This window comes from Macrosteles quadrilineatus, unplaced genomic scaffold (assembly GCF_028750875.1).
Source record: "Macrosteles quadrilineatus isolate MER2022 unplaced genomic scaffold, UCM_ALF_1.0 Scaffold_8__2_contigs__length_117827958, whole genome shotgun sequence".
Lineage (NCBI taxonomy): Eukaryota > Metazoa > Arthropoda > Insecta > Hemiptera > Cicadellidae > Macrosteles > Macrosteles quadrilineatus.
In genome coordinates, this window is record NW_026542601.1 from 16,369,953 (window position 1) to 16,395,681 (window position 25,729).

Here is a 25,729-nt window from a genome sequence, read left to right on the forward strand (position 1 = left end):
ACTGTAATGTGAATTATGTAAGCATTTTTGATAAACCAATCATAAAAAGAAGTTTATTGCCGTTATCTCATCGTATATTTGATCCAATAGGATTCACTTGTTCATTTATGTAATTTGATCCCCAAGATTTTACTACAAAAGGTTTGGAAGTTAAAACTGAGTTGGGATGATCAACTACCGTATGATATCTTGGAGCAGTTTAAGTGGATAAAAGACCTGCACTATTTGTCAAGTTGTAGGATTCCTGGAAGGTCCTTAATTGTACATAAGTCTCCATACATTCTGTGACGCGAGTAAAATATCATACGCAGCATGCATCTTTATAAGAGTTGAAGTAGGTGAACTTGTCACAATCCAACTTGTTGAAGCCAAATCCAGGTTGGGACCTGCAAAATCTCTGACTATTCCACGTTTAGAAATAACAGCAGCACTGATAGCGGGAAGATTATTTGTTTCTATCAAGTCAACCCTGAATATTCCTGATTGTAAATACTATTTTTGGACTGATTCAATGGTTAGCCTGACATGGATTATGGCAAAAGGGAGTACTTTTGTGGGAAACAGGTGGAATGAAATATCTCGAAATACCAATGTTGAAGACTGGCGTTATATCCTTGATGTCTACAATGAAGCAGACATTTTCTCAAGAGGCTGCAGTGGAAAATCTTTGGCAGTAAATGGACTTCGACGTCTTCAATGAACTCTCTCACCCGGCGGAGTATAGTTTAAGCAAGGAATGTTACGTGGATGGATAGAGGAAGGATTTGGTAGCATATGATAATTTATCTGTTCCTAAAATGATCCTCTGCCCTGGCCAAAATATAAGTTACAAGAAAAAATCCACTGACGCAAGCGAGAGCTAATGCAGTAACGTATTTGGAAACATTGTAGCCAAGATACCAAAGGTGTCTCTGTTGTCCCAACATAGCCTTAATTGAGCGGAGCGAGCGAAGCGAGCGAAGCTCTTATACTACACTCCTGCTTTTTTATTACAAATACTCCTCCTGAACGGCAGAAGCGATCTTCACGAAATTTAACACAGTTATAGTACCCAACCATGGGAAGGTATAAATCTGAAATGGTACAAATCGGACCATAGGAATATTCCCTACATGAATGCAAACTTTTAGAAATTTAACATGGGCCTTATGGGTTAATTGGTTGCCATGACATTATTTGCGAGTAAACAATAAAAAGTAAACAAGAGCCTCGACATATGTTAGTCAACAAATCTACCACATTATAAATACAGTACAAAAGAAAAAATCTGATGAATACTAAAGAGCATATTAGTTAATTGCATGTAATACGAAGTGATTAACAATCAGTCATATATTGAGTGATTAAAATCATGACGTTTATATTTAATTGTATAATCGTTCTGTTCTTTTTAACAACAATGAATAGTCAACTAATTAGGCCTAGGCCTATGTAGCGTGTAGAAGGAGAAGTTAAAACGAGGGCATTAAAAACACTATAACATAATTATACCGACAAAAATCACACTGCCCTTGATTTGCAAGTAAATTTGTAAAAAAATGTACCTGTAGCTAAAAATACAAAATAATTTTACGAAATGAAATCACAACCACTTGGTTTACAGATAAGGTTTACAACTAAATGGTGTAACTTAGACAATAAAATCCCAAAGGATTAACACTAATATTGCTGTGTGCACTTCGAAAAGAATTAATCATTAATTAAATTAGGACTATATGCTCCTCTGTCAAATTCATGAGAAGATGTAACAACGTCGTTTTAAACCAAATATGCCTACTGGTAGGCCTATTGTCTACCACCTCGCTTTACTCTGCGATACTAACTTACAAAATAGTTTTAAACATTGCCATGTAGTAGTCTAAAGTTAGGTTGGAAAAAATATATAGGTTCCAGCTACTAGGAATAATAAGGTTTCAAGTTAAGCAAACTGCTTATTTTGATGTCATTATAAATATTATGTAACGTACCGGTAAACCAATTCCTAAAGTTTTCACTTATTCTTTGTAGTCTACATTATAGTCGTATTGATAAATTGTATTGCACAAAAGGGAAAATTTGAAAGTGGTTGACAATATATTTCTTACTTTTAACTGCTGAAATAAAACTAGACCTAATTATATTATCGATTAGCCTATCTCAATTATTCGCTGTTAGGAAATTATTACAAACAAAAAGTTAATGTATTTATATAAAAAATGCATTCTTATCACAAAATTAAATTATAAATGTCTCAGATAAAAAAACTGATTAGTGAAGTTAAGAGAAAATCATATTTTAACAAAATCAGAAGCAAAACTTTAAGGCCGCCGAGGAGATTCGAACCTGGGATCTCAAATAATGCACGTTATTGCCTTTTAATAATTCAGGTATCGCATAGGTTTACCATGATTCATTTGCAGGATATAGAAATTATTGAGCAGAGCGTAGCGAAGCTCTTATCATTGACTTTATAACTTCTCTTATACTACACTCCTACTTTTGATTAATAGCATTGAGCATAATTTACTACGAAATGAATAACCATAAGGGTTGCCAGAATTAGGCTAATGCACCATATTGCGTTTGGATACTGTAAATAACTTTTACAGTATTTTATGTGAGCAAGACGTGTTATTAATGTAGACTTTGAATATGTACTGCAGTTCCTATTTGCAGTCTACAAATAGGAATTCCATTAAGGTGAACCAAATATAACACTCATAGTTTCGATACTGCAATTACACAATTCGTTGACATGAACCCGACGCATAATTGACTTTAAATACTGCACATAGACATCCCATTTAAGTGAAGCAGAAGTAGGCCTAAGCCTACCATTGACTTCGGATACTGCAATTCGGCATTTTATTTAAGTGAACGAAATAAATGGACCATGATTTAGGATACTGCAAGTAGACTATTCATTTTCATGTACCATTGAGTTTGGATACTACAAGTAAACAATCCGTCTACGTGAACCGGACGTACAATTGACTTTAGAATCTTTAAATTGGCATTACATTTATGCGAACCAAATGTATCATTAGCATTGGTTACTGAAAGTAGACATTTAACTTATGAGAACCAGATGAAACATATAATATGGTTCCTGCAAGTAGACAATTCATTCACTTAATCCTGACTTATGATTGACTTTCGATACCTACTGCAAATAGGCATTCTATTTAAAATGCGAACCAAATATCATTGACATTGAATTAATATGCTGGCTCCGCTCAATATTGCAAGCAGAAAACTGCATTGTACACCTAGTAGTTTTAACCTTTTGCTATTACACCATAATATTATAATGCATTCACACAATGCATTATAATATATATTGTAATTGAATATATATTGACTGTTTTCCTTTCTTCTCTGTAAAAAACTTGTTATTTGTTGCAGACATCCATCAAATGTTCAGATTTGCTTTATTTTTTCATATATTTATATTGTTGTTGTTATCTACTATATATTTATTGTTGTTATACTTATATATATTTATTTATACATATTTATTGTTATTGTTACATATGTACTTAAAATGTATTTAAATTCTACAGTCACTAAGATAAATATTGTTATGTCTAGTCTATAAAATTGGAGATGTTCCGTTGGTATATAAAATAAAATTAAAATAAAATAAACACAATAAATGGTAAATCATTACATAAATAGCAAACTTTTAATTTTTCCACGACAACATATGCTCCGATTTCTTTACAAACTTAATTCACATTTACAACGCTCGTATTTAATAAAATTATATACATTCATATCACTATGACAAGCAAAATAAAAACAGAATATTCATGTTTTGTATTTTCTTAAATTTATATATTCTTTTGTTGGAGTTGAAATACAAACAGGCTAAGGGGCCATGCCCAAAAGGCAACGTGCGCAAAGAAGAAAAGAAAGGGGCAGAAAAACTCGGGCCGAAACACAAAGAAAGAATAAATCACCTCTTAGGCTAAGGGATCATGTCCAAAAGACGCATAACAATGCAATAGCTTGCTTTAACACATTTAAACATATATAGAAGAAAAGATAACCTTCATATTAAAAAAAAGTTAAAAGGCCTTGCTTAACTAATAATGACTCATATCACAAACTATTTATTAAAAATCAAAATATTTCACGATTGTAACTTCAGACGATGTATATAACCACAAGTGTACACACACACGTCATATAGTGACGAGTTGTTACGTTGTATTTACTCTACAACAATCAAATGCAGTACGAGATGGATCCGACGTATAATTTACAGAACATCCTATGTTATGTGATAGGTTGACAGGTTAAGCAATATGTGGTCTAGTTCAATCTTAGCACTACGTTAATTAAATAATGCAATTGCTAACTCTTTTAGTATTTATGTATTTTTTTTTTAATTACACAGTATACGAGTATGTTAGTTTTAGAATATATTTTATATTTATATATATATTTTATATTTATATATATATTTTATATTTATATATATATTTTATATTTATATATATATTTTATATTTATATATTTTAGAGTGACATTTGTGGATTTGAACCTTAACGAGTGAGCTGAAGGTCAGATATTTAAATAATTGCCAATGTTATTTTTAAAGATATATTATTTGCACGTTATTTATTGATATTTATTCGATATTGTCATATATTGTATTGTTGTTGTGGTTACACTAATAGTTATAATTTATTCGACAATAGGAACTTTTATCCTTAAATAAATAACCACTTATTTTATATTCATTTTTAAAATGACCCGGAAATTTGTTCATTCCGTGTTAGACGCATCATCCCATTGTATTCTGCTTTTCAACAATATCAAGCAAGGACAACTTTTTTCAAGATGAGAGGCTAAAGTTTGGTATGTTCGGGTGGCAAAATTTGTAGCAAATCCTTTTCCTAAAAGATCTTTTGTTTATGAGAGTTTAAAGACTGTTAAGATGCCTGAGCCAAAACCGTGTACGCCGAGTCGAGAGAGAGTTACTGATTTGCTGGATTTACCAGCGATTGCACTACCGACTCACTCAGCTGCTCAAGAGTGGTCAACTCACTTCGCTTAACTTATTTACAAATCTGCCAGGCAAACCACGGCCGTGAGGCGGACACAAGCTACCCCTGGACCCTTAAAACACCATCTCACGGGCGCCTGTCTCTCTGGTTTGAACATCACGTTGTCCCTGTCTGGGTAGAAAGGGAATGTAGAGTAGATGGCCTAATTAGATATTGTTTTGTATGGGGGGGTCTAAAGTCATTTTTAAAAATCTACTTTAGTTTATAAAGTCGGGTTGGAGTAAAAAAGGTAAAACTAAATCATATAGGAATTAGAAATATTTGAATTAAATTAGAGTACTAGGCTACTAGAATACTAGGTGTTTTATCTAAGGAACACTTCGCTGGGTCTTCTTTGAAGGTACGCCAATGTCCCGGTATGTAAACGGGTGAGCCGAACATACAAATTTCTGTATTGCCATAACAACTTATATTTTTACTGGAAGGAGTAAGTACAGTACAGTAGAGGCTTATTATAAGGGTCCAAAGTACCGAAAAAGCTCAATTGTTAAACAAATTGTTGTAGCCTAATATCTTTGACTATTAATACAACTTCTGTATCTACTAGTCAATGCTAATATTTAATATACAAATCAACATTTAAGTATTATTATTATCTTTGTGTACAAATCTGCACCGTATCTTAAGAAAAAAACAGATGCATAAATATCTGCGAGAACCAATTCGATACATTAACAAGGCAAAGCCCTCACTGCCTCACTCGTTGCTAATTTTCCTACTTCCCACTCACCTAGAAGACTGAAATTTGGTAGACTGATTCTTTAGGCATGAAGTAGAAAAACTAAGTAGTATTTATTCAGATCTGAGCTTTGGGCTCCGCCCTAGTGGCTCTGGAGTTTCCCATGTTAACCTTGTGATTTTTCATCTTTAAGAGGAATTAATGAATCTTAACAGCTGTTTCAAAAAACAAGTTGGTTCTATGACATTCAATAGCATTATAACATTTTACTAACAGGGTTGCAGCTCTATTAACTTTTTGTTTGAATTTATGATAACAGCTAATTTGAACAAAGCAGCATAAAAAAGAACAAAATGATAACTTTCAAATACTAACAGTGGTTTGGTATTGCTATTGAATTGGTATTGCTGTGGTATCGTGTGAATAGGGTAATTTAATTTTTAAGTGCATAATTCAATAACTTATTTACTTTATTTTTCCATTTTTTTTTAAGTATCGTGTTTGTTTTTTCCAAAAATAATGTCTGGGCAATGGAGTAGCGTGTTTTAGTAGTAGTTTTAGTGATTTTCTGATCAAGTCAATGCCTTGGATGGAAGGAACTAATGTTATAGATTTGATTATTGGTAAAATTGTGGATCTACGAATATTGTACCTACATTATTAGTTAGCAATAATGTTTGGCAAAAAAACTTTTTGTAAAGTTTACTAAGGACAATGGCGAACAGTATCACCAATTATTACATACGGATATTTCAAAATGATAATTTAATATACGTTTATAGCACATTATGCTAATGTAAGATATAAGCTTGTTATAAATCACCCTAATGAATAATATTTTTTCCATCCAAAGCGTATTATGTGAATTTATGTTATGTTGTTTTATTTGAATTGAAACCTAATATCTCTGGGAGCTTGAGCTGCTTTGATTATTCAACTGAACCAAGTACAAAAGTAGATTGCATTCTTTGTTTATTGTTTCTCTTGATATTAATATCAAATACAATTTGTGATAAAATTTGCAATACAATTCCCTTTGTATCTCTTTTTGCGTCCAACAAAGAAATATTTATCATTTTAATCCATAATTTCCCATAATATTTTACTTTATATAAAGCTACCTTGTCAATAAAACTGTAGTTTTTGAAATTATGTTATAAAATAAAAATACTTTGTATGTTTGTTGAGAAAAATTTTAAAAACGTCTTAACAGAATCAGGGAAAATGGTGTGTCAGGATTTTTTTGTAGTAGCCAGTGAGAAATGAGCGCTAAGATCAAAATAAAGGGGTTAGCCTCAATCTTTTACCATATTAATGTTATACAAATTACACTGGGTTAGTATAAATTGCACAATATAACATTATATATTTATAAAATATTTTTACCTTTATGAAACATTTAATTTCGCACTATTATACGGCTAGTTACATGACTCAAATAGAAATTTATAGTTTTAGGTTGACATATTATTTGTTCATGCTATAGATTGAGGTAAGAATATATTATTCTACTGCAATATTAATACTGGAATGACTTTATTCAGGATACGTTTAGAAAGGAGATTCCACCATTTTAATCCCTTATTTTATAGTGAATCTTGAGTCATATACTTTTTATACTTTTTAATAGTGAACTATTATTTTTATAAATTGAAGAAATTTGATAATTGTGAAACATATATTTAAATTATTGTTTTTATTTTATTTGTTTAAGCACTCAATGATGTATTTATTTCTAGTTGTTATTATTGTCTTTTATTTCATAACTTACTTGATTTCCACCATGAAACATCTAGCAACAGATAAAAGTACAACCGTTCCAAAGGAGCAAAAGATATAAAGAAGAAAGTTAATTGGGGCTTTAAATTGTAGACCCTAGTGGCAGTAGACGTAGCACAGATTGCGGACAAAATTGACCTTGAGATGATCTAGGTGTAGATAGGGTATTCTCAGCTGATTAGCTGGATGTAATCTAACCACAGCGTATTAGCTGACGTCAGTAGGTGTTTGTATTAAATAAATTATTAAATTATGGATAAAAAGTGTTGGCTTGGCCGGGTTTCGAACTCGGTTCTTTTGAATGGTAGTCGGAGTCGTTACTATTTGAGCTACAACAGCAGTGTTATGGGTATAGGTTTTATATCGGTAAATGACACCTTAACTTATAGAGTGTGTCAACTTACAGGGTGTGTAAATATTGGAGGTTTAATCTTAGCCTATCATTTGGAGGTCTATGGGTTCAATCCTAACCAATTATTTAGAGGTTCACGGGTTCGAATCTAACCAACCACTAATGGTATTATAGTGAGAGGTTCAGGGGTTTAATCCTAACCCTATGCTAGAGGTTCACGGGTTCGAATCCAACCAACCCCTAATGGTATTATAGTGGGAGGTTCACGGGTTCAATCCTAACCTATCATTTGGAGGTCTATGAGTTCAATCCTAACCTATGCTAGAGGTTTACGGGTTTGAATCTAACCTAACATAAAATATATCATTGGAGGTTTATGGGTTTAACCCTATAATCTATGCTAGAGGTTTACGGGTTTGATCTTAACCTATCATTAGAGGTTTGTAGCGAACAAACTTAAACCAGGACGTGATTGAGCTATGCGAACAAGGTAATCTTGAAAATTAAGAAGTTAAACGGGGCAAAGCCCGCGGGTTACAGCTAGTGTATAATAAATGTGAAATAAACAGATGTTAAAAATAGCTGAAAGAGGGATTAAGTTTACCATTGAGTATAAAAAATGTCCTTTGTAAAGGCCACCAAATATATTATGTTAAATTTACATTTTATAGATGTTATGTATATTTGGGGTGTCTAAAGGGTAATGGGGTGTGTAAATGTTTTTTTCTAACGGTTGGTTGTGTATGAAGCTGTGTATGAGCTAGAGGTTTGCGGGTTTAATCCTAACTATTCACCAAATACCAAGTAACTATTAACAAACGTTTTATTTCTAATTGGGGTATTTTTAGGTATAGTGTTATAACGTAGTAGGAGTGGTGGGAGTCCTAGAGGTTCATGGTTTGACTCTTACCAATCACAAAATGTTTTATTTTCGGTGATATGTTGCTTCAAGGTATAGTTAACTGTTTGTATATGAGTCTAGGAGGTTTGATCATGTGATCTCTTGTATATGTAACATAACCTTACTTTTATCCAAACCAGTCTGTTAATTTACCATAGTTGATGGTATAATTATAATAATGATTAACTTGATATAAGATTCATCATAACAGATTACTCTGAGTTGAGGTATTAGTTTACAAATTCTCTACTAGGGTGCAGCACTAGTGCTACCAACTACTGTTAGCTGCTTATGTGATTTTGTATATGTAACATAACCTCACTTTTTACTTATTAATTTATTATTAAGTGTTGACAATATGTTACTTTGAGTTGAGGTATTAGTTTACAAATTATCCACTAGGTAGCAACACCAACGCTGCCAACTACAGTTAGCCGCCTATGTGATTTTGTATATGTAACATAACCTCACTTTTAACCTAAACAAGTCTATTAATTTATTACTCTGAGTTGAGGTATTAGTTTATAAATTATCCGCTAGGTAGCAGCACCAATGCTGCCAACTACTGTTAGCTGCTTATGTGATTTTGTATATGTAACATAACCTCACTTTATGTATTGTATTATCTGCTTTCCCGCCAATTTTTCTGCTGGCTGTTTTAGCTGGTGGACTGCTTCCCCTATTAGATGATGCAATTTAAAACCTGTTGGATATTCAGTTGAAAGAATAATGAAAACAGTTGTGAAAGCTAAATATGAATTTATTTATATATATATATATATATATATATATATATATATATATCAACTTATATTATTTCTATTTATATTATATACATATTTCTACAACTAAATACTTAACGCTAGCAGAGGAGGAGAGAGGCAGCTATCTGAAACAAACAATAAACATAATTAGTATATAATAATTATATAGTATATAATATTAAATATAATGTCTACATCTTATGTGGTATTGCATCATCCAAAATAGCAACTATCACTTCCTCTTGTGTACCACAACCGGATAACCACCTTTGATAACCACTTTTGTGGTATTGCATCATCTAAAAACAGCTATCACTTCCTCTTGTGTACCACGTCACCTTTGATAACCACATTTGTGGTTATCTTTGTCCCTATATAAACTCTTATCGCAACCCTGCCATTATTGCATCACTTTGCTCCCAGTGCTTCAAGATGATGGATGTAAGTAACTCTGCTCCAGTAGATTCCAATGAATCTATTGATAGTAATGAACCTGTAAATGTTGTAGAAGATTCTGTTGAAGTAATTGTCCCTGTAAATATTTTAGATAAACATGAAAATTATGTAAAGAGATTTAGAATTCATGGAATTAATACTGTTTTTAAGTTTTCTAACCCCCCACCAGAAACTAGTGAGATTGACTGGCTAAGACAAGGGTTTGGTCAAATTGTTAATGAAATGAAAGAAGTTTGTCAGGAGGGCGATCAATTGGGATTCACTCTGCGTTCACTTAACCTAAAAAGTAAAGAGCCGGGGTTTGTTGCTTTTCGCTCTGCAAATGAAGTTAACGAGGATGTTTTGTGGCAAATATTTGGGGGAATTGTACAATCAAATGCTGAATCAATCAAGTCCACAGATACGTTTCAAGTCGAATGTACCCGAGTTAATCTACCTGTAGGTTCAGGGACCTGTAGAAGACCAGGCTTGTACAACACCTTTGATGAAGAATGTAAAGCAAGAAGAGGGGTTGTTGTAATTAATAATAAAGATAACCTGTGTCTTCCCCGCGCTATTGTAGTGGCTATAGCTAATGCAACTAGAGATCCTGAATATGATTTAGTAAAAAAGGATAGGGCAAATAGGCAAACTGTTAGGGCTCAGGAACTTGTACGTAGAGCTAGAGTCGTGATGCCTGAGGGTGGTGCTGGCATTCCCGAACTTGAAAAATTCCAACATCTGCTTAAAGATTATAAAATAACTGTGTACAACTACAACGCTAAAGGCCGCGATGTATATTTTGAGGGTAGTGTTGAGAACCCCAAGTTTAAAATTAACTTGTTGTTTCATAACCGACATTATAATGTAATTACTAGCTTGACAGCAGCCTTTGTTTGTAAATATTTTTGTGAGGCCTGTCATATCCCGTATGATCATAAAGGAGCTCACAGATGCTCAAACATTTGTCCTTGTTGCCAAACCATCTCACCTCCTTGTGTAGAGGAGTATGGGGGAATTTTGTGTCCTAAATGCAATCTAACTTATAAAAACCAACGCTGTTTTATCGCACATCAGGTTGATAGGTGTAAACATGTGAAGAAATGCCTTGACTGTGGGAAACTAGTTTTGCTTAAAGAGAGGTCCAAGCCTCACAAGTGTGGGGAAGTATTTTGTAAACCTTGTGGGGAGTATAAAGATCCCAACCATAAATGTTATATGAAGCCCAATGAGGGAAAACCTAAATCTAAAGATTATGCTTTTATTTTCTTTGACTTGGAAACCCGCCAGGATGAGCCTCTGCCCTCTGACCCTGAAAGTAAATTGCATAAAGTAAACTTGTGTGTGTCTCAGCAATTTTGTTACCAATGTATTGAGGGGAAATTCTGTATTGCATGTAAAAATCGTACACGAGTGTTTGACTCTGACCCTATCAAACAGTTTATGAACTATGTAATGTATGTAAGGAAACAGTTTAAAAACGTCTGCGTAATTGCACACAATGGGCAGGGGTTTGACTTTCAATTTTTGCTAAAGTACTTGTTGGAAGAAACAAAATTTACACCAGAACTTGTAATGCGGGGAACTAAAATCATCCTAATGGAAGTCGACAATGTGAGGTTTGTCGACTCACTTAGCTATTTTCCTATGGCTCTGTCTGCTCTACCTAAAGCCTTTGACCTACCTCCAGAGAAAAAGAAAGGCTACTTTCCCCATCTTTTCAACACTCTGGCAAACCAAGATTATGTAGGCCCTATGCCGGATAAAAAGTACTACTGTCCCGAATCTATGTTTGAGAAATCCCATAATGACTTTGAAAAATGGTATAGTGACCAGGTGGCAAACAACTATGTGTTCAACTTCAAAAACGAGATCCTAGCCTATTGTATTTCAGATGTTGATATCTTAGCTCAAGCCTGTCTAAAGTTTCGCTCAATTTTCCTAAAAGAGTGTAATGTTGACCCGTTTCTCGAGGCTGTTACCATTGCAAGTGCCTGCAATCTAGCTTTCCGCCGTAATTTCCTGAAACCTAACACTATTGGACTCATCCCTAAGAATGGCTATCGATTAGTAGACAATCAATCAAATATAGCACTCCAGTGGCTTTCTTGGGTTGAGGAAACCAACGGGATTAGGATTGACCACGCAGGTCGAGGCAAAGAAGTCAAAGTCAATGGAATGAAAGTAGACGGGTTTGATGGCAGGAACATCTACGAATTTCATGGCTGTTATTTCCATGGGTGTCCTAAATGTTTTCCTTACAACCGTCACGCCCCCTTAAAAGAGGACCCTTCTGATAGCCTACATCTTCGCTATGAGCGAACCAAGGCTAAAAATGCAAAGTTTACAGAACACGCACTAGTAGAGATGTGGGAATGCGAATTTCGTAAACAGAAAAAAGATGAAAATCTCAACCATCTGGACAGTTTGCCTATCTTAAACAATCTTCCACTTGATCCGAGACAGTCTTTCTTTGGAGGTAGGACGGGTAATGCGAAATCTTACCACAAATGTGTTGAGGGGGAAACTATACAATATGTCGATGTTTGTTCTCTGTACCCTTATGTTTGTAAGTATGGGAAGTATCCTGTAGGTCACCCAACCATCTATGTAGGAGACAGGGAGTGTCGTGAAAGAGGTATGGGTGTAGAGGGTTTGTTAAAATGTAAAGTATTGCCGCCTCTTGATCTCTACCATCCTGTACTCCCTACAAAAATGAATGATAAATTGATGTTTGTGTTGTGTAGAACATGTGGGGAAATGATGTATCAGGGAGAATGTAATCATGATAGTGATAATAGGGCTCTTGTTGGGACATGGACTATGGACGAGATCAGAAAGGCAGTAGAGAAAGGGTATATTGTATTGGACATGTATGAATTGTGGGAGTATCAGGTAGCGACTTATGAAAACGGGGGTTTGTTCACCGATTTTATCAATAAATTTCTTAAGATGAAACAGGAAGCTTCGGGCTATCCGGAATGGTGCAAAACTGAGGAGGACAAAAATAAGTATATTGCAGAGTATTTGGGACATGAGGGAATCATGTTGGAGAAAGATAAAATTGTTAAGAATGGGGGTTTGAGATCTTTGGCAAAATTAATGCTAAATAGTTTTTGGGGAAAATTTGTTCAGAGGGAAAATCAAACTAAAGCTACTATTGTTAGAGACTCGAAAACATTATTTATAATGCTCTCTAGCCCCGAAATTAAAGTAAACAGAATTCAGATTGTTAATGATGAGGTTGTGGTAGTTTCATGGGAGTATTTAGAGGAAGTGGGGGAACCTCTTAGTAATGTAAATGTTTGTATCGCGGCCTACACTACCTCACAGGCGAGACTCAAGCTCTATGAACACCTTGAGGCCCTAGGAGCTCAAGTATTATATTATGACACAGACAGTGTTATATTCTACCACCGCCAAGGCCTGTATAGCGTTCCTACAGGAGATTACCTCGGTGAAATGACTGATGAATTAGTAGAGTATGGACCTGGCTCTTATATTACTGAGTTTGTTTCTGGGGGGCCTAAAACTTACGCGTACCTTGTCTGGTCAACCAATCAACAAAAATTGATCCCAATATGTAAAATCAAGGGCCTCACCCTTAACTTTAAAACATCAAAAGTTGTAAATTTTGAAAAATTAAAAGAGATGGTTCTGAGTGAAGCAAAACAGACTGTTGAAATTGAAGAAAGTAGAATCAGAAGGACTAGAGACAGAGACATCGTCACCATCGCTGAGAGCAAAGTGTTTAAAATAACTGGTCCTAAAAGAAGGTACGAAGGTCAATATGACACTTTACCTTTTGGTTACAGAAAAGTCCAAAGGGCCACATAAAGTGTATTGTAAATGTAAACTTCTTTGTAAATAATTTTGTAATTTTCACTGTATATTAATGTATATAGCTCTCCTAGTAAAAAAAACAAGTCTATAGATATATACTTATGTAACCTGACCAAGGTGTGAGTGTGTGTGTACATTGAGTAGTTCAGATTTAGAAGAACCTGTGCTACTCCTTGTACTTGTGTGAATGTGTGTACACTGAGGGATTCAGATTGGATAGAACCTGTGCCCCTCTTTGTATTTGTGTGAATGTTATTGGTCACTGGCGCGGCCAACTAAACAGCCCGTAAACCATGAGTGAAGGTCACTGGCATGGCTGACTAAAAAGCCTGTAAACCTTGATTGTTAACTTTCTTGGCAGGGTTATATAACTAAATCTATAGACTTGACAAAAAAAAGCTTTATAAATAAAGGAGAGGACGTTAAACGACATCAACCAATATAATATTATATAATATTATAAACTGGTATATAATATTATAAACTGGATAGGTTGTATAACGTTTAACTTGGCCTCACTTAATGAGGGGATAGTCTCAAACCCTATCCAATATAAAGCTAAAAGAGGTGTAAGAATACATCATTTCCACCATTAAAGAACTATACCAGATGTAACAGATCTATATTACTCGTTAAGCTCCTTATATTATACCACATAAAATACTAACATGACCGGAAATTAGAAGATTTGAACCCTAGTCTCATATACAAACATAAAACTACTATACAACACTAAAAATCACTCCAACTTGATATAATACAAATGGTAGCTAGTAAGGATCGAACCCACAAACCTCTAAGAACAAGGACCCACACTATGATACAATACCATACTAAAAACACCCCAACCAGAAATTATCGGTGATTGGTAAGGATCGAACCCGTAAACCTCTGAGATCAAACATGCATACACAAACAAGAGACTACAACACAACATCATACAAAAAAAACCCCAACCGGAAATGAAACGTTTGGTAAGGATCGAACCCGTAAACCACTGAGATCAAGGACTACCACTAATAATACAACACCTTACCAAAAACCAATATATCACCCCAACCGGAAATGAAACGTTTGGTATGAATTGAACCCGTAAACCTCTGAGATCAAGGATTCACACTATGATACAATACCATACTAAAAACACCTCAACCAGAAATGATCGGTGATTGGTAAGGATCGAACCCATAAACCTCTGAGATCAAGGACTACCACTACAATACAACACCTTACCAAAAACCAATGTATCACCTCAACCGGAAATGAAACGTTTGGCATTAATCGAACCCGCATACCTCTGAGATTAAGGACTCACGCTTCTCTCACTACAATACAACACTATACCAAAAATCAACATATCATCCCAACCAGAAATAAAACGTTTGTTAATTGGCAAGAATCGATCCCGTGAACCTCTAGGACCATAGGTTCATATAAAAACGGTTAACTATAATACAATACCATACCAAAAATCAACATATCACCCCAACCGGAAATAAAAATTAGTAAGGATCAACCCGAGATAAGGTAGTCTAGAGAAACAAGCAGGCAAGTAAAATTTAAAAAGTTATGTCTCAAACCGCAAATGTTACATGAATGATGACACTATGTAAGACACAACCAACAAGTTGGTGTTATAAAGGGAATATGATTTTATGTTAAAATTAAATACATGTTATTAGGATATTAAAATCTAAAGATGCTCTTGAAATAGTTTAAAATCACTAAAACATCTAATTTTATCCTATGTGATTATGTATTAAAAATTAGAGTTTTGTCTATACATTGTTCAAAATTACATAATTTTTGGTTATTTTTACGATATATTGACCAACCAATTTGTGTTATCATAATTTCTATCCATTGTAATATGATACCACTACTTTGCAAATTCTGCGCTATTTCGTAAAGTTTCTTTTAATATTTACCATTTATAAAATATTCATCTGTTCGGAGATCTATGAAGTAATAAACATCTGTTTGGATGGATTTATTTTTTTTGTCACTTATATTTTTATATTAAATGTTGTTTACACATAACCGTTACCAAACATGTTTTGTAAGTACACCCAAATGAGATTAAAAACGTTTTTTCTTACGTTTAATTAATCACAAGGGCTATAACGTGTAACCATAAATGAAATTTCTATGCATTATTTGGGTTGCCAATTGGAGATTCTGTGTTTATCAAATTGTTTTTGAGCTTAACCAGAATACAGAGTTTAGCCTACATATCCGGAAAAATGCACACTAAAATACAAAAGACTGTTCCGATTGTGAGAAGATCAACATGATTCCATCCGTACAAAGCTATTTGTACAAAAAATGAAGATAATTGAATATTTTAGGAAGAGAGAGAGCTCAATTAGTTTGCATCCAAAATGAATGCATGCTGCTTAATGAGTATGGTCACAAAGATTACACTAAAAAGACAATTTAAACAATTCAATGTAATTCAAGTACTAAGAACCTTCATTTAAATAAAAAGCTAGACCCAAGAGCTATGTAAATTCCTATAATACAAAGATTTACTAATCTGAACGCCCCACAATACAGTAGTTCTTTCTAGGCTATATGTATATACAGGGTGTAAATTAAGTCTGGCACACATTTTTTATCTTTTTTTCTATAGTAGATAGAAGAAATCAATTTGCGGGAATGATTAATAACAAATGTTAGGCACTTTTTACAAATTTTGAAAATAATAATTCCCTTAAGGGCAAGGGGGGGTGGGGGGTAACTAAAAATTTTCAAATAACAACCCCCATCTTGTGACCCCTCATTTTAAAGATCATTGGAAGACAAATCCAAAGATGTGTCTAAAAAATTTTTTTTTGCACCCTATCCAAGATGGCGGTTTAAAATGTACTTAGGGTTGAATGGGTAAATTAGGTATGGCACACATTTCTTATCTTTTTTACTCTTTGTAGATAGAAGGAATTAATTTGCGGGACTGAGTAAGAACAAATGTTTGGCACTTTTTCATAATTTTGAAAAAAAATCCCCTTAAGGGTAAGGTGGGGGTGGGGGGTAACTAAAAATTTTCAAATGACAACCCCCATCTTGTGACCACTCATTTTCAAGGTATTTGGAAGACAAATTTAACGATGTGTCTGAAAAAAATTTTTTTGCATCCTGTCCAAGATGGCGGCTTTAAATGTGCTTGGGGTTAAACGGGTGGGGTCTGGAACACAATTTTATCTTTTTTGCCATTAATAGATAGAACTTATCCACTTGTGGGACTGAGCCAAAATCAGGCACCTTTTTATTTATTTGAAAAAATCCCCTAATGGTAAGGGGGGGGGCAACTAAAAATTTTCAAAAGACAACCCCCATCTTGTGACCCCTCATTTTAAAGGTATTTGGAAGACAAATTTAACGATGTGTCTGAAAATGTTTTTTTTGCATCCTGTCTAATATGGTGGCTTAAAATGCATTTAGCGTTGAACGGGTGAATTAAGTCTGGAACACCTTTTTTCCTTGATACTCTAATGTTTGATAGTGTAAAAATTGATTACCAATACAATAAAATAGAATACCAAATAATTACAATAATACTACAACCCTACAACAACAAAAACACAATAGCAATCAAAATTAATAGAATTCCTAAACTAAATAATAAATGTAATTGCAATAATCAACTTTACGTACTTGTTAATATTCACAAATGCTCAAACTGATGCCCAAGAGAAACTTGACAGAGCCCCAACCGATTGTAAAATTCGTTTACCACCCTGGACAGCGTTTCTTCATTAATAGATCGTGCTTCCATTATTATTCTTGCTGTGAGATCCTGGATGTTTTCTGGGCGGTTAACAAATACTCTACTTTTTAGGTGGCCCCACAAAAAGTAGTCTAACGGCGTCAAGTCGGGTGATCTGGCAGGCCATTCAATAGCTCCCCGCCTCCCTATCCAACGATCTGGAAAAACTTCGTCCAAGTAATTTCGGACTTCAGCATTATAGTGAGGTGGTGCGCCATCTTGCTGAAACCAAATGTTCTCGTTGACAACATTTTCTTCGTCTTCCGGAGGAAACTCATGGGCAATGGCAGGTACTATCGACTCTCGCAGTAACTCCAGATAACGGTTTCCGTTTAGATTTCCTTCGATCACGAATGGCCCTATTAATTTGGTCCCGACAATGCCTGCCCAAACATTGACTTTTTGGGGATTTTGAGTATGGCATTCTTGAGCCCAATGAGGATTTTCAGGAGACCAATACCTATAGTTTTGTCTGTTCACGTGACCATGAAGACTAAATGAAGCCTCATCTGAAAATACAATTCTATTTTTGAACATTGGATCCAAAGTACACCGTTGCATCATGAGTTCACAGAATTCAATCCTGCGGTCAAAATCGTCCTCGTTCAATTCATGTATTAACTGAACCTTAAAAGGATGAAACTTCTCGGCTTTAAGGGCTTTGTGGACCGACATGTGACTTATCCCAAAGTCATTTCCAATCCTACGTGTCGATGTGTGATGATTTTCTTCAACGCTAAGAAGTATATTCAGTCTAGTTTCTTCAGTGAGTACAGATTTTGGCCTACCACTTCTTGGTTTACTTGCAACATCCCCCGTTTCAGCAAACTTATTACATATCTTAGATACTGTAGCTCGATTAATTTGGCGATCAGGGTACAAGTTGTTAAAAATATCACACGCTTCAAGTTGAGTCCGTTTTTTATCTCCATAGCCAACAATGACAAGTATTTCTATCTTCTGTTTTGTTGTTAACAACGCCATGTTAAATAAAAATAATAAAAGATGTACTTACGACTACTCCAAAGAAACTACCTACACAGACTGAAGGGGAATAAGGAAAAACTGATAAGATTGTTACCTGATTAGCCTGCAGTCTTAAGAAAGAGGATAGGAATTCCAAGTGAGTGCAACGTCCAAACCTGGAATCTCAATTATCAGATTTATTTACTAAGTGATAAGAGCTACATAAGTTTGTTTATTGCAGTTCGTCCTATTGTCCAAGTTTTTCTGATATAAACTATCAAATCTATTATAACTTTATTTTTGGTAAAAAAAAAATAAAAATGTGTTTCAGACGTAATTTACTTGTTCAACCCTAAGCACATTTTAAGCCGCCATATTGGACAGGGTGCTTAAAAAACATTTTTAGACACATTGTTAAATTGGTCTCTCAAATACCTTTAAAATGAGAGGTCACAAGATGGGGGTTGTCATTTGAAAATTTTTAGTTGCCCCCCCCTTACCATTAGGGGATTTTTTCAAATAAATAAAAAGGTGCCTAATTTTGGCTCAGTCCCACGAGTGGATAAGTTCTATCTATTAATGGCAAAAAAGATAAAATTGTGTTCCAGACCCCACCCGTTTAACCCCAAGCACATTTAAAGCCGCCATCTTGGACAGGATGCAAAAAAAATTTTTTCAGACACATCGTTAAATTTGTCTTCCAAATACCTTGAAAATGAGTGGTCACAAGATGGGGGTTGTCATTTGAAAATTTTTAGTTAACCCCAACCCCCACCTTACCCTTAAGGGGATTTTTTCAAAATTATGAAAAAGTGTCAAACATTTGTTCTTACTCAGTCCCGCAAATTAATTCCTTCTATCTACAAAGAGTAAAAAAGATAAGAAATGTGTGCCAAACCTAATTTACCCATTGAACCCTAAGTACATTTTAAACCGCCATCTTGGATAGGGTGCAAAAAAAAATTTTTTAGACACATCTTTGGATTTGTCTTCCAATGACCTTTAAAATGAGGCGTCCCAAGATGGGGGTTGTCATTTGAAAATTTTTAGTTACCCCCCACCCCCCCTTGCCCTTAAGGGAATTTTTATTTTCAAAATTTGTAAAAAGTGCCTAACATTTGTTATTAATCATTCCCGCAAATTGATTTCTTCTATCTACTATAGAAAAAAAGATAAAAAATGTGTGCCAGACTTAATTTACACCCTGTATGCATCATAATGGTTAATAATGCTAACCAAATAGAGTGTTATTTATACCAACTATAAAATACTACATAGTTCATAGAATGTTTTGTCAGTTAGAAGGTTTGAGTGTGTTTGGCGGTCATTAGATACTGCTATCTCATTTCCTGTAGATACTGTTGCATAGTCCTTAAATTACATCACTTTCTTGCTCTGTATTTGAACATGTTTTCTGTCAAATATTTATATACGTATCGGTAGTTAATTAAAAAACCTACATTTAAATTACCGATCACCAATAACATATTACTGTAGTACAACGATTATAGCTAAATCTTGTAGATTTATCTAGAAATTTGTATGCGCATAATAATATGTGAGATAGTATAGTCATCATAAAAACATCGTCTTTTACAGTCACGAAAACGTAGTCTCCCGCGCTCGCAAAAACGTCATCATTGCCTTCGGTGTCTGATTTTTGGAGACATGTTTTTTTATTGATTAAATTCTAGCTATTAGGCATTTTCAATAACCCTATATCCATCCTGAGTCTGGTAAAAGTATGTTTGTATCAGCCAATAACCCCAAAATTAAATACCAAATTCTATTTATTTATGTACCTTTTCTAAGCTACAATTAATAGTTTATTCCAGGTTTTAATAGGTGGGCTTTTAACCCGTCTACCATAATGGTTGTGAAGACTATTATAAACATGTTTTCTTATAGCAATCTCTACCCAAATGTTCCATATTGCTCCTAGCTATGAATGTAATGCAATACCTATTGTCTACGACTCTTTTAAGTTGACACTGTGTTGAAAAAAACTTAATGTTAAGTAATAGTTTTAATGGAGATGTCTTTTAGATTGACATAAAATAGATACACTTGAAGTCCTAAGCTCCTTTTACTGTTATCAAGATTCAACATACTGTGAATAAATAAAAAAAACCTGTTTTATGACACAAAAACTACTGATATTCAACTTATACTATAAATATGTAAAAACTGCTAATCAACTAAATTACCTAACACTCCAACATAGTGACCAAACTACATCCACGATACGTGTGGCTACGTAATAATTGTATGATAAGACCTCAATTACTCTAAGTCAAATATACCTTCCAGTTTAGTGTTTCTGGTTTGTACTTATGTTTGTTATGACTAATAGTATAATTACTGTGTATGCTTACTTTGTTATACATTTACAGACATATGATCTTTACCATACATTTAACACTAAAAACAATAGTGTAAATGTTTATCATTATTAGGGTGTAGTTATGCTTATTATAGTTCTTGATTCAACCTAACCCTACACTCATCTCTAAAAACCTACATTTGTATGGTTGCTATTTCAACATAATATCACTAGAAAAGTACAAAGTTACTGTGAAATACCATACTTTAATTATAACATTAAAGTGACAAGAACGCTGTACTGCTTTGAGTGCGTTTTGCATAGGTTTTATTTAGGCCGCTGTTTTCTAAGGAATCCCAGCATTTCCGCTCTCATGCTCTGCGATGAGAAAAATACGCTAAACTCTTCAGAACGATACAGTAAATAAATATCCTATCTCATAACAGAATTATTGCTTACATACTTGATTTCAGCATTAAGCTCTGTACTGAATTATGATGGAACTGCAGTTTATTAGACAACAAATGAGACACCAAGTGTAGGAGAATATACCTTTCAAAAACATAGAAAGTTTGATGGCGGAAAAAAGCAAAATCAATTTTAACAGTGTGATTAATTTTTCATAATTTGCAAATAATCCAATTCTGCGCTATTTTGTCAAAGTTACCTTAATAATTTCACTAAACATTTTAATCTAGTTACAGTACACGCAATAAAAGGACTGGTAATTATTTTTATCCAAACAAAAGATCAACTGCTTGTATTTACATTATGTCTTATAACCAGTGGTTTGCATTTTCCTGATTAAAGGTTGTTTGTTATACAAGAGCTAACACTTAAGGATGATATTTAAAATTATCAGTACTAGATAGATTTTTACTGTATGCAGTTTATATTCAAACAAGTTACTACAAAAAACGGTTAAGAAAATTATTTGTATTGCATAATACATATCATTTTGCCGTAATTTAAATGATTGTATGAATAATGCTTTACTTTTTTTAATTTTCTTAGCTATTAAAATGTTGATACATGTTGTCTAAACATACATTTTAACGTTAGTTTGTACGGAATCGGCCTAATGACAGCATTTAGAAATTAACCAAGGATTATAACAACCACCTACCTACGTTTGGTAAAAGCTACCTGTTCACTTTACATCTCATTTCAGTCATAACTTAATTGGTTACATAAGTATAAAGTTCAATTTAGTAATCAAGACCATTTATGTAATTCTCTTTTTTATAAGTTAATAAATTTATTTGTTTTTAATGTGTTAGAGTAAGGTACTATTTTTATCAAATGAGTAAAATAACGATTGGTTTTATGTTAAGCGATATTTTGAATACATGGACAGACTCTTTAGACATCTCCTTTTTTTTCTACAGGATAAGTGGTTTTTAAACTCCTTGGTACTATTATATATCAACGCTAAATAAAAGTGTTTGGACACCTAAAGCGAACCTGTAGATATATCAATGGTTTAAATGGTATTTTTAAGCTTTTTAGTTAAAGGCCAGTTGTTGGTGTTCAATGTTTTATCTATGAGGGTGATAATAATTAAGATGCATCTAAAGTCTACTATGGAATACAACACTTACCAGTCCTTCACCTCGTGAGCTGCTTAACTTCAGGTGTGCAACCATAGACCTCTGCCGTAGACCTCTGCCATAGACGTCTGCCGTAGACCTCTGCCGTAGACCTCTGCTGTTGACTCTGCTGTAGACCTCTGCCGTTGACGCTTGCTGACTCTGTCATAGAGTTTGCATCTGTCAAACACATAAAAGAGCATTAAACTCTAAGCTTGTTAATTGTAACAAAGACCGTTTCCTAAAAATCAATAGAATATATTTATCAATGACTGTGTTAACAAAAGAGCATAGCAACATTTTTAAACTTTTACCCATTTTTCCAAGTATCTAATGAAAAACCCTGTTAATTGTTTGTAGACATTATAGGCTGATTTCTAGATAAATCCTAAAGTACCCATGGACCTTTGAAAGAACCACACCCTTACAATTAAATTTAGAAACCTTGTGCAAAACTACCCATTAAGGCGGTGTAAAGTCGTGATTCCTTAAATTGCATATACAAAATTTTAAAAATACCTCAGTTGTACTCAACTTAATAAACTCAGGTGTCATTATTTGATTGTTTCACTGTATACTTGAAGCCCAATGGTAACAACAGTTAGTATCTAGACTACTATATGCTACAATCTTAGAATATTTACAACAATCAGCTGTTTGCATAATAGATCAAACCCAAGAAGTTAAATTTAATAATTTATTATTCACATTATTTTTTTTATTTTTTTTTTACTTTTAGAGGTACTATAGCCCAAATTTGTAAATGTGTAATCTAATTCATATGTTTAATTAATAACTTACCTATTGGATCCCAGATGTATTTCCCTCACCGGTGTTTCAAATAACTGGCCCAAAAAGAAAGCTAAACTTAAACGTTGACCAAGAATAGCTATTTATTAATGTATCCTCACTAGTAATGTTAAATGACCAAAATATCAGATAACCACAACACAGTTAATATATTTGTCAAAGACAAGATATAATTTAAGAAACAATACCAGTATCCAAGAAAGAAGACAGAACCTACACTGAATGCAGCCTGAGCATACCAAAACGTCTAAACTGAACTAACTACAACCGCAACAGGCTTCTCAAGCCTGAGAGGAAGGGTGGGGCGCGTTGTTATCTCCATAGTTTTTACAACACTGTAGAACAATATTCCTGATCAATTAAAACATAAATTTTCTAACTTTTATACGGATTTTTAATTAAGAAAATAAAAACATATTTGGGATCTACATAATTTACGATGTCATAGTACTAGATATATAAATGCTAAATTCCAATCAACATACATGTAAAACCATAGTACCTAGAAGTTGAGAATTTGCATACATATTCCTCTCATAGTATCAAAAATCAATTTTACACAATTAACAATGGGTCCTACTATGCGGGAGGTTAAGGTGTTAATATAAAAAGAATAATTTGGTTTTTTACATTATCGTAGATGAGAAGTATTTGAAAATTGCTGTAATGTATTTAATCAGAGTTGTTAGAATAAAATTAGGTTTACTAAGATAATTTTGACCATACACCAAAGTTGTATAGCATTGAAATCATAAAATAAACCTAGTCAGCTTCTAGAATGTGAGTAGAATTGAGTCTAGTTTTTTTTTCCTTATAATAGCTATTTATAAGGATAGGTATTTAGGATAGCTATTTATAAGGACCTATGGTATAGTTATGTTAATATTTTTTAGTTGTTTAAACCTTTCACACTATTAAAAGGTATTATTGAAGGTGAAGGTGTGTGTTGGTATAGACACTAAAGTTTTAACTGTGGATTCGTGTCATATAATATCGTTCACATCGAAGGAGCTTAAGTATTTATTCACTATCATCTACAACAAACTATAAAACTGTGTTCAAAGCAATTGTTGTAGGGAATTAGAGCTACTTTCCAAACCTACAGCTGTAACAGAGACCTTAATTCCTGGAATACTTGTATGACAAACAGTTTACCTGTGGCGAGTCGTGTGAGCTTTTACAACTATTCATATTTGTGTTTATTGTTAAGGTGGGTTATATGTTGGGTTTGGTGATAAACATGATCCCATATTTAATCAGGTCCTGTCTAGCAGGCATTTTGACATTTTAAAGTCAAAAAAAGAATAATGTGATTTATTTTACGGATATCTGATGCTTGTTTAAACCACTTTTAAAGTTTCCACTAGTTTAAATATATCATAACCATAGTAATCTCTAGAGATTGTACTAATAAATGTGAAAGTTTGTATGTTTTAAGTTCAATCACGCCCTGGTTAAATTGGGTTAAATTTTTGTATGATAATAGCTCACATTCCTGATTAACATATTTTTACCACAGAAATCCTTTCCCAAACGGCTCTATAGCCCCCATGTTGGACTTCAATATTCATGTTTAAAAGAAACTAGCAGTTACCCTGTTGCTGCGCTGAACAATTATTATTTTAATCGGTAATTAGTAAATTACGTCAAATAATAGAAATGTATACCAAAAACAGAAATAAAATATTTATTTTACGTGATTGTCTGTGGATAAAAAGATTTTTCAGGTATATTTCAGATTAGCACCTTTTACGTATCGGTCACTTGGAACTATGATTCAAAAAATAAAATATATTATTTACCGAAGATGTTTTCTCCTTTAAACTTACCACTGATATTTTTAGCTCCAATCAATTTTGGTGACATTTTTTAAATTGTTAGTGTAGTAACGTTGCACAGCTTCGGCGGGTTTAATTTTCACAAAATTGAAATTCCTTCTTTTAATGGTATTAATGTGGTGGGTTAAAAGACAAATTGAGAGGCATTTGAATACCTGAGGTAGCACCCACGGTTATTATTCACTTAATAATTTAGGTTAAGTTATATAAGTATGGAACAAATATTAAAGCAATTCCATCACTTTGATAAAGGTTTTTACATCTTTCTTATTATTTTTTTTAATATTGAGGAATTTAAGCTTTGTTGAGTGCACAAGTGTGCTGCGGTTGTACATAACCAGAAGTAAAATAGTTTTATACTGTGAGAACATTGTGATACGATTTCAAATCATGACTATTACAGAATGATGCAATTATTCAAACCTAAAAAACATCTAGTAAAAGTAAACATCTGCTTTAAATTATTTATAAACCTTGTAGTTACTAAAGTCCGACATTGGAGCCCTCTTGACAAACCTACACAAACCATCCTTAAATAATGCCTAAATAATTCATACATTCTGTTTTGGAATCCATAACATAGTTCCTATTTTATAGATTAAAAAGTTTTTCCAGCTGTTTCAACAATAC

The 25,729-nt window shown here is 33.6% G+C and overlaps 1 long non-coding RNA gene across 1 annotated transcript; it reads right to left on the bottom strand.

The window, feature by feature from the left end:
• Positions 1-9,556: 9,556 nt before the first annotated feature.
• LOC129000866 (uncharacterized) lies at positions 9,557-23,393 on the bottom strand. Its single transcript, XR_008491365.1, has 3 exons — positions 23,253-23,393; positions 22,464-22,631; positions 9,557-9,654 (listed from the first exon to the last, which is right to left on the bottom strand). It is a non-coding gene; the product is annotated as an uncharacterized LOC129000866 (long non-coding RNA).
• Positions 23,394-25,729: the final 2,336 nt, after the last annotated feature.